Below are 7,751 nucleotides of genomic sequence, written 5' to 3' on the forward strand. Positions count from 1 at the left end.
AACAACTTTGTGAATTCAAGCAAAGCCTCTTTGGGTGTCTGTGCTTTCTTCATCAATGGCTTTTGCAGCTGTCTAGCAATGCTGCAACCTTTGAACTCTGCGTTCACCCGAACGTGACCTTTCCGAATCAACAACATTAGTGGAAACAAAGTCATTTGGCCACTGCCTGTGGGACATCAAGTGTGTGTGTGTGTGTGTGTGTGTGTGTGTGTGTGTGTGTGTGTGCGTATGCGTGTGTGTGTACACATGTCTTCATATGCGCTCATGACACAATAAGTATGTGAGCAAAGAAAGGAAGTAATAATGCTTTGAGAAACTGAACACCTCATTTGTTTTACTCACTGCTGAATACTTAATGTCAGAACTTAAATAAGACTGAATAGCAGTGGAATATGTTCCTTTAAAAACCATTTATCTGAACGCATGTGAGTTGAATTCCCCCCTTTGAAATTATGAGCAGGTCATGTCAAGTGCAAATTCAAAAATGTGATTTTCCTTTTTTTTCTGGTTCACGATTTCTGAGAGAAAATGTTCTTGTGTTTCCAATCACTCACCTGTAGGTTTCTTTCTTGGATCATATGGCTCACAGAAAGTAACCTAATAATACAGGTGTCAATTGCTTATTCTTGGCAGACAGGATGTTCAAATTCTGAATTTTTCATGCTGAATTTTCCCCCAATCCATTTTCCATCAAATTTGAATTTAGATTTATTTACATGACTTTAAAAAAAAATTACTTAAATTTAGTTTTCCTTTTTCAGAAAATCGTTCACAGAGCCCAGACGATGACGCCTAATGATCTTGGTTTCCCCCTGACACCACTAGCAGTCAAAGTTTTCATTTCATATGGTGAAATATCTCAACATTTTCTTGATGGATTGGCACATAATAGATTTTGAGTGAAATGTCGCAACAACTATTGGAAAGATGCCATGAAAGAGACATTCAGGTACCCTCAGGATGACATGTAATAACTCTGGTGAACCATTAAACATTTTATCTAGTGCTACCATCAGATCAGAATTTTAAACTACATTCCCATGTCTGCGTGAGCGTATTAGCATGCTAGCATAATATTTATGAGGAGTGCTAGCGCTGTCCTCACTGCCTCTGGTACGATAATGTAATCTCCTGATGGGAACTTTTCATCTTTTGATCTCCAAAATCATCATGAATGCATCTCTATAAAGAGATATGTCCCCCTCTCACACAAACACGTTGTCTTTGCTGCTTTACAAACACTCTTTGATCATAATCCACTTTTAGCTATGTGCCTGATCTGCTTTGTTAACATCGATACATGTCATTGACTAAGAAGCAGAGATACATCTCTCTGCTTTGTAGCGTTCTGTTCAAAACTTGTCAATGCAGAAGAACATTCTATACAATAATTACTACACCTTCCTTTAAAAAGAAAAAAAAAAGAAAGAAAAGAAAGGATTGACAAGAAAGAGGCAATCATTTTGAAGGTCTCTGTATTATACATGAAGAAAACGCTGCTTCAGAAGCCTTCTGAGAGCTCCATACGGAGAACAGATTTGTCTTCTCTTCTTCACAGCTCCTCTCTACGTAAAATCAGGCGATGCCGAGGCATGCGTCTCCAGTTTCAATGAGAATTGATGTAAATGCTCCAGTTCACATGCATAAGAGCCATTCATATCCTCGCCTGGTGGGACTAAATTGTAATGACAAACCTGAGAGACATGATCATAAATGCTTCATCATGAAAAAAAAAAAGAAAAGGGAAACAATAAAACAAAGTAAAAGATTGCTGTGAAGGATCGACAACTGAGATATCATTGTAAAAATTCAGAGCCTTGGGGGAGTCTCGGGTTGCGAAGAAATTGGCTGCATCTCAAATCAGTCTGCGCTGTTGTCAGGGAACACAAGGATTCTGATTATGGCCTGGTTGTACTGGTCCAACTTTTACAGACTTGGTGTGTGCGTAATGTGTATACTGTACGTGTGTGTGTGTGTGTGTGTGTGTGTGTGTGTGTGTGTGTGTGTGATGCTGTGATCCATTACAATAACACATACTGTACAAGGTTGGTAGGTTTGGCCGAGTTCCAGCTCTCGGTGTGGGACCGTCTCTGAAAAGGAGGATCAATGACTTAGTCAACCGGCATCGTATGGTGGTCTGAAAACGTTCCATGATTTACAAGATGCGAGGCCTCGCTTCGAACCAGCTTTATTCTGTCAGCACTTCGCCTCACCTTCTGTTCAACTTTAACTCTGCCCTTCTTTTTTTTATGCACCCGTTTCATTTTTGGATGCCTCTTTCAGAATTAAATAGGTCTTCTCAATCTAAGCTCTCTTGACTTCCCAATAATTAAAAATTAGCAGAAAGGCAATCCAGTCTGATTATCGCTGAGGACTCTTGAGCTCTCGAGTGGTGTGGGATTGGAAAGGATTGGCACCTGTTTCAAAGTCCTCAAGGGGGTACTCCAGGATCAGCACAGGTACGCAGCGGCATCAGGGGAGGGGGGTCCGTATGTGTGTGCACATGTTGCCTCCCAGATCTACCGTGCCCCTTTCCGAGTCTCTCCATCTTCATTCTATCCTGCCCTCCTGCTCCATCTTCCCTCATTCATCTTCTTCCAAGCCCACGCCTCCTGCATCCTCTCCTCCACCACTACCGTCAGCCATAGCTGTAGACATTAGAGGTGGACTTTTCTCTCGTTTCCCCACCCTTATTCCCCTCTCCAACAACTCCACCACTATTTCTCTCCCTCAGCAACTATGTGAGGTGCAGGGAGTGGATGGATTCTGGCAGTGTCTTTATTGGCTCTGTTATTTCCACTGCATGCTCCCATGCTCCCCTAAGAGGATGAGGGATGGGCGAGCAAGGGAGCACTGTGAGAGGGGACCAGACGGGATGGGTGGGTGGCTGTTAGTTAGCTTTAGGTTGGTCGGGGTGGGTGAAGAAGAAGGAGAACGAGGGAAACGTGCTTTGTCTTTTTTTTTTTTTTTTTTGCATTCACGTTAGAGCTGCAGTCAGTGAACCTTTACACATGCATTGCTAAAAATCTGACACACACACACACACACACGGGAAGATACACTCTGCGAGTCCCTGCATCTTTACTGCAGACAGAGGAGTGGATTCTGTTTCAAGCATGAGTGCCTATATAAAGTCAATCAATGAGGAAAGAGATAGCCACACATACTTAAAGTCGCACTACACACATCCTATCACACAGTAGAATTAGTGTGAGGGACTCCTGTTTTCATAGTCATTAAAAGCCTCGGTACACCGGTGTGTACCAGTAAATTGGCTTAATACCCAACACTGGCTCTTGTTGACTGATAATGTAACCAAGGCTTCAGCTTTGCATGAATAAAACAGCGTGTGTGTAGCGCTCCTCAGCTTGCTGGTCTGCATTATTGCTGCAATAAGCCATGGAATAAAGTCAGACTCCCACTGCTGCAGCAAACCGGCAACTTAAGTTACAACATCGCCACACACCGAGCACACTTTGGATTTAAGACTGGAGCGAGACGGTGTAATACGTTACTAAAGTCTAATTTGCCTGTCGTGACATCGGGGGAAGCACAAAATAGAGCACAATAAAGAGAAGGAATGGGATCCATAAAGAGAAGAGCGAAAGATAGTTACTGAGGGAGATGGGGAGGTGAAAAAGAGATGAAGAGGGAGTTGATTATGTCTGCCACATCCTGCGCCATTATGACAAGCATGTGGAGCCTATTTGGCCAACTGACACATATTCTCTCTCTCTCTCTCTCTCTCTCTCTCTCTCTCTCTCTCTCTCTCTCTCTCTCTCTCTCTCTCTCTCTCTCTCTCTCTCTCTCTCTCTCTCTCTCTCTCTCTCTCCAGAAGAAAGGTTTGAAAGGCGTGGGGATGGGTCTGTGGAATATGCTGACACAGGCTAATAAGAGGGAGGGAGGGGGGGGGGGGAGAAAAGAAAATACACACACAAAGAGGGACAGAGACCAAAAAAGTTGTGGAAGAAATACAGTAGCTGCAGCAGTAGTTTTCCATTGGAGTCTGGAAAGAGTTGGTGTACTCCTCATCAAGCATGTGTGGTCACATGATCACCAGGCCACATTACTCAGAGGTTCACGAGAGCTCACTGCTTTCAGGACTTCTTGAAAGAGAAGGATTTTCTTCCTGGAAGGGTTTCCAAACATGCTGCATATTAACAAGAGTCTCACAAGCATGCCAAATGCATTTTCCACATTAAACACAGACGACCTTCTTGTTCAGATTATCCCCCACTCTCTTCTCCAGTAAACCAGAAATTCCGCTTGCCCCCTATAATTTACTCCATTTCATAGATGTGTATCTCTTTAATGCTCAACTTCTGTAAAGGACATAATTTATGCGTGGAAGTGTGTGGACTTTGTAATTTGTTTCATTCCTGATGTTCATAATGCGGAGTCCCATTCAAATGTGTACCTGATCACACCTGTGCAGACGCTAAACCAACAAGCCTCTACCTGAGTCTCTGCAGCACTGTTTCAACATTGTGCTGTCCAAAACACACAATTACTGAAGACTGAGTTGGCTTATTCATATTCCTGGGTTGAGACAATTACCACTATACAAGGTTACAATAAATGTCCCTCAGGATCAATAAAGTATCTATCTATCTATCTATCTATCTATCTATCTATCTATTTTAATTCAGTTACAGTTACAGCTACAGTCACAGAATCACAGTTATTATTTCCTTTCCCTGCCAGTCAACTTAAAACAAGACACAAGTTTAAAATCGCATACCAACATACTATTCATAAAATCCATGTAGTGCGTTCCAACTGCATAGCATGTGTATAATGCGTATGTGCGAAATGCTTGGATATATATGCAAGATAAGCAAGAATTTCTTATCATTTGTTATGCAACTGTTAGCCCATCCAGCACTGGTGGGACGTGATGTGATGCCAGTTCTGATTCAACACAAACCGAATACTTAGTTTTAAGGATCATTGTCATTAATAGCTCTGCTGGTACCTGGTCACAGGGGCAAACAAACTTTCCTCCGAGGTGGAGGCTATGACTTTCTATCAGTACTTGAGGTTAATCTATTAATTTTTAGCGGATGTGCGAGGGAGCCAAGCCCTCTTCACTTTGCTGTCTCTGAGGACTCAGGAAGTGATGTCTGAGACGGCCAAAGGAGCATTAAGACTTGGCCAAGGTCGACTGTTGACACTTGCCTCCTAATTGCAGAGGGGCTGCATGGGCATGCAATCTGCTTTCAAATACAAAACTGCACTTTAAGAGATTACAAAGACACTCCTGGAATACATATTACCAATTTAACATCACCCAATACTTTTCCTCTCTGTTTATCAGCTCAGACAGTTTATCCCGGCTAAAGTGTGCGCACTCACGTCCCAAGCAAACACATACTGCATACCTCGGCATGCAGAAGCTCACACCGACTCGCATCAGCAGACGCAAAAGTGCATTAGCATGACGAGCTTTACAAGGCAATATAAACAGGATGTAGAGTCCTCCAGTGGCCCTGTAGCTCATAACAGCAGGTCATAAAGCACATATGAAACACACACCACAGCAAGTGTCTGGCTGAATCAATATCAGCATGCTTTATGCTGTGCATGCTCAACCACAAGATGTTTATAATCAAATCAATATGAGCAATAACAGCATTGTGTATCTCAGATGTAACTTCAGGGCTGTGTCTGTTGGAGACCAAAAACTCTTCTTGAATGCCGACAAAGACGTCATGCTCGAGGTGGGTATGTATAGAATTACCTACTGTACTTCTGAAAGGTTTAATCCTGGCCTAGAGCCCCAAAAACCACACAGTGGAACTGTAAATCAGCCCGTGGTAGGAGGCTTTTAGGCTAATCAAATTGTCCGCCAGGTAAACGAAGCACACCGGGAGTCCAGGATACTTCTGACAGCCGATGGTGGCAGGTTTAATGAAAGCATTGGCTCATTAACATAGGGCTCAGACGGTGGCCCCGTGCTGTCCCTTCCAGGCTCGTTATCTCAACACCCATCCACCACATCCACGGCTAATTAGCTTCAGCACACAATAAAACTTCTAACATTTTGAGAGATCATTAGAACAGGTTTGTTTTCGGAGCTTGCTAGCATGTTATCAGCAGGGCTACCGATACAAAGCATCAGAAAGCAGCAGGGTTCATCTAATTTCTCCACCCTAATGATGGATCCTGCACAAAGGCGAAAGTTTGAGTTGGACAGCAATGGTTACACAAACAGGATTGGGTACAGCTGTCCTTTTTTCAGGAAAACTGTATCATTTTGTCCGGCCAATTCTTTGACTGCGGTATAAACACAGCTAAACACAATGTGCTGCGCATACAGTAGGTTACATTACAGTGTTGATACAATCCATGCAGTAGCCTCTAGTCTTCACGAAGAGAAGAGTTGAAGTTCATTTAAAAAGGCAGGGGAGAGAGAGAGGGGATGACATGCAGCAAATGGCCACAGGGCAGATTTAAACCAGAATCGCTGCGGTAAGGACTCAGCCTGGGTACATGGTGCTCAGGCTCCACCAGTAGAGCTACCGCTTCGCTCCTCACGTCTCTCTTCTGGAGCATCGTTACACAAACACGTCTCCTGCAATGAACAGAAAAGTGTCAAAACAACATGAGCATTATTTCATGTTTAGGTGGTAAATGAACTGTATGTATTTACGATTAAATGTATTCAGAAGCAGGCTTCAAAGTACTTGTCAGACATTTATTTAGCTGCTTTCTGTTGTCAGAAAAGCAAACAGTTTGATGCCACATCTTATGCTGCCACGTCTTTTTATTTCTGTTACACTGCTGTGTGTGTCAGGGCATAACAGACAGGATTTGAAAATGGGTTAGACGGAGTAGCACACTTTTTTCTCCCTCCTTTCCTTTCGTTTTACAAGTAAATAATGACCAAATTCATTCTTATTTTTGTAACTGACAAATCGTTGACTGAATCTGCACCAGGCTTTTAGAGTTTCTTAAAGTGGTAGGATGTTTGGGAGGAAAAACATAGATATCCATTATTAGCCCCTTCACCTAATCCCTCAAAATGAACTCCTGCACACATTTATCTTGTGAGCCTTTCTGATCTTCTTCTAATCTGTCATTTCTTGTGTTGCAGATTAGATTCCTGAGCATTTTCAATGTTTCTAATGTAATGTAGTTTCTCAACAGATGGTGGAAATCACACTAAATGCGTGTTCTGCATGTTGGATGAATGGGAAAGACTGTAGTTTAGGTCACAGTGGGCAATCTCAGGACAGTGCTATAACTAGAAGTGCACTTGGAGAGTGCAGACCTGTCCCAAGGCCATTTCCAAAGAGTGAACAAATAATGCATGTATCCGCCTTGTGATTCTGATCAAACATTTATTGGGGTTTTTTCTTGGCCAATGCTACACCCTTCCACCCAAGTTTCCGTAATCCTGCTGACAAACAAAACAACAAATGTAAAAAAATAAAGGTATTAAGCTTACTCACCCCATAACCGACCCTTGGAGAATGGGAAGATCTGGTGACCTCACCGTTTGTTAACCCTTTATCCTATTGCTAATGTGATTTTATTTGTGACAATATTAGTACCCTCTGAAGTTTTCGTTAAACCCGCTGCATGGGCCTTCTCTACAAAACACTCCCGAACCACAGGACTCTAGAAACTCAATCTGGAAGGACTTCTTATAGCTTGTGTTTTCACAGCATCTCAAAAATGTTCAAAAATGAAAAGGTGACAATTACATCAGCAGACCAACAGTCGCAGCTATAGTCCTCTGCCAGAGT

This window comes from Cottoperca gobio, chromosome 11, assembly GCF_900634415.1.
Source record: "Cottoperca gobio chromosome 11, fCotGob3.1, whole genome shotgun sequence".
In the NCBI taxonomy this organism is placed as follows: domain Eukaryota; kingdom Metazoa; phylum Chordata; class Actinopteri; order Perciformes; family Bovichtidae; genus Cottoperca; species Cottoperca gobio.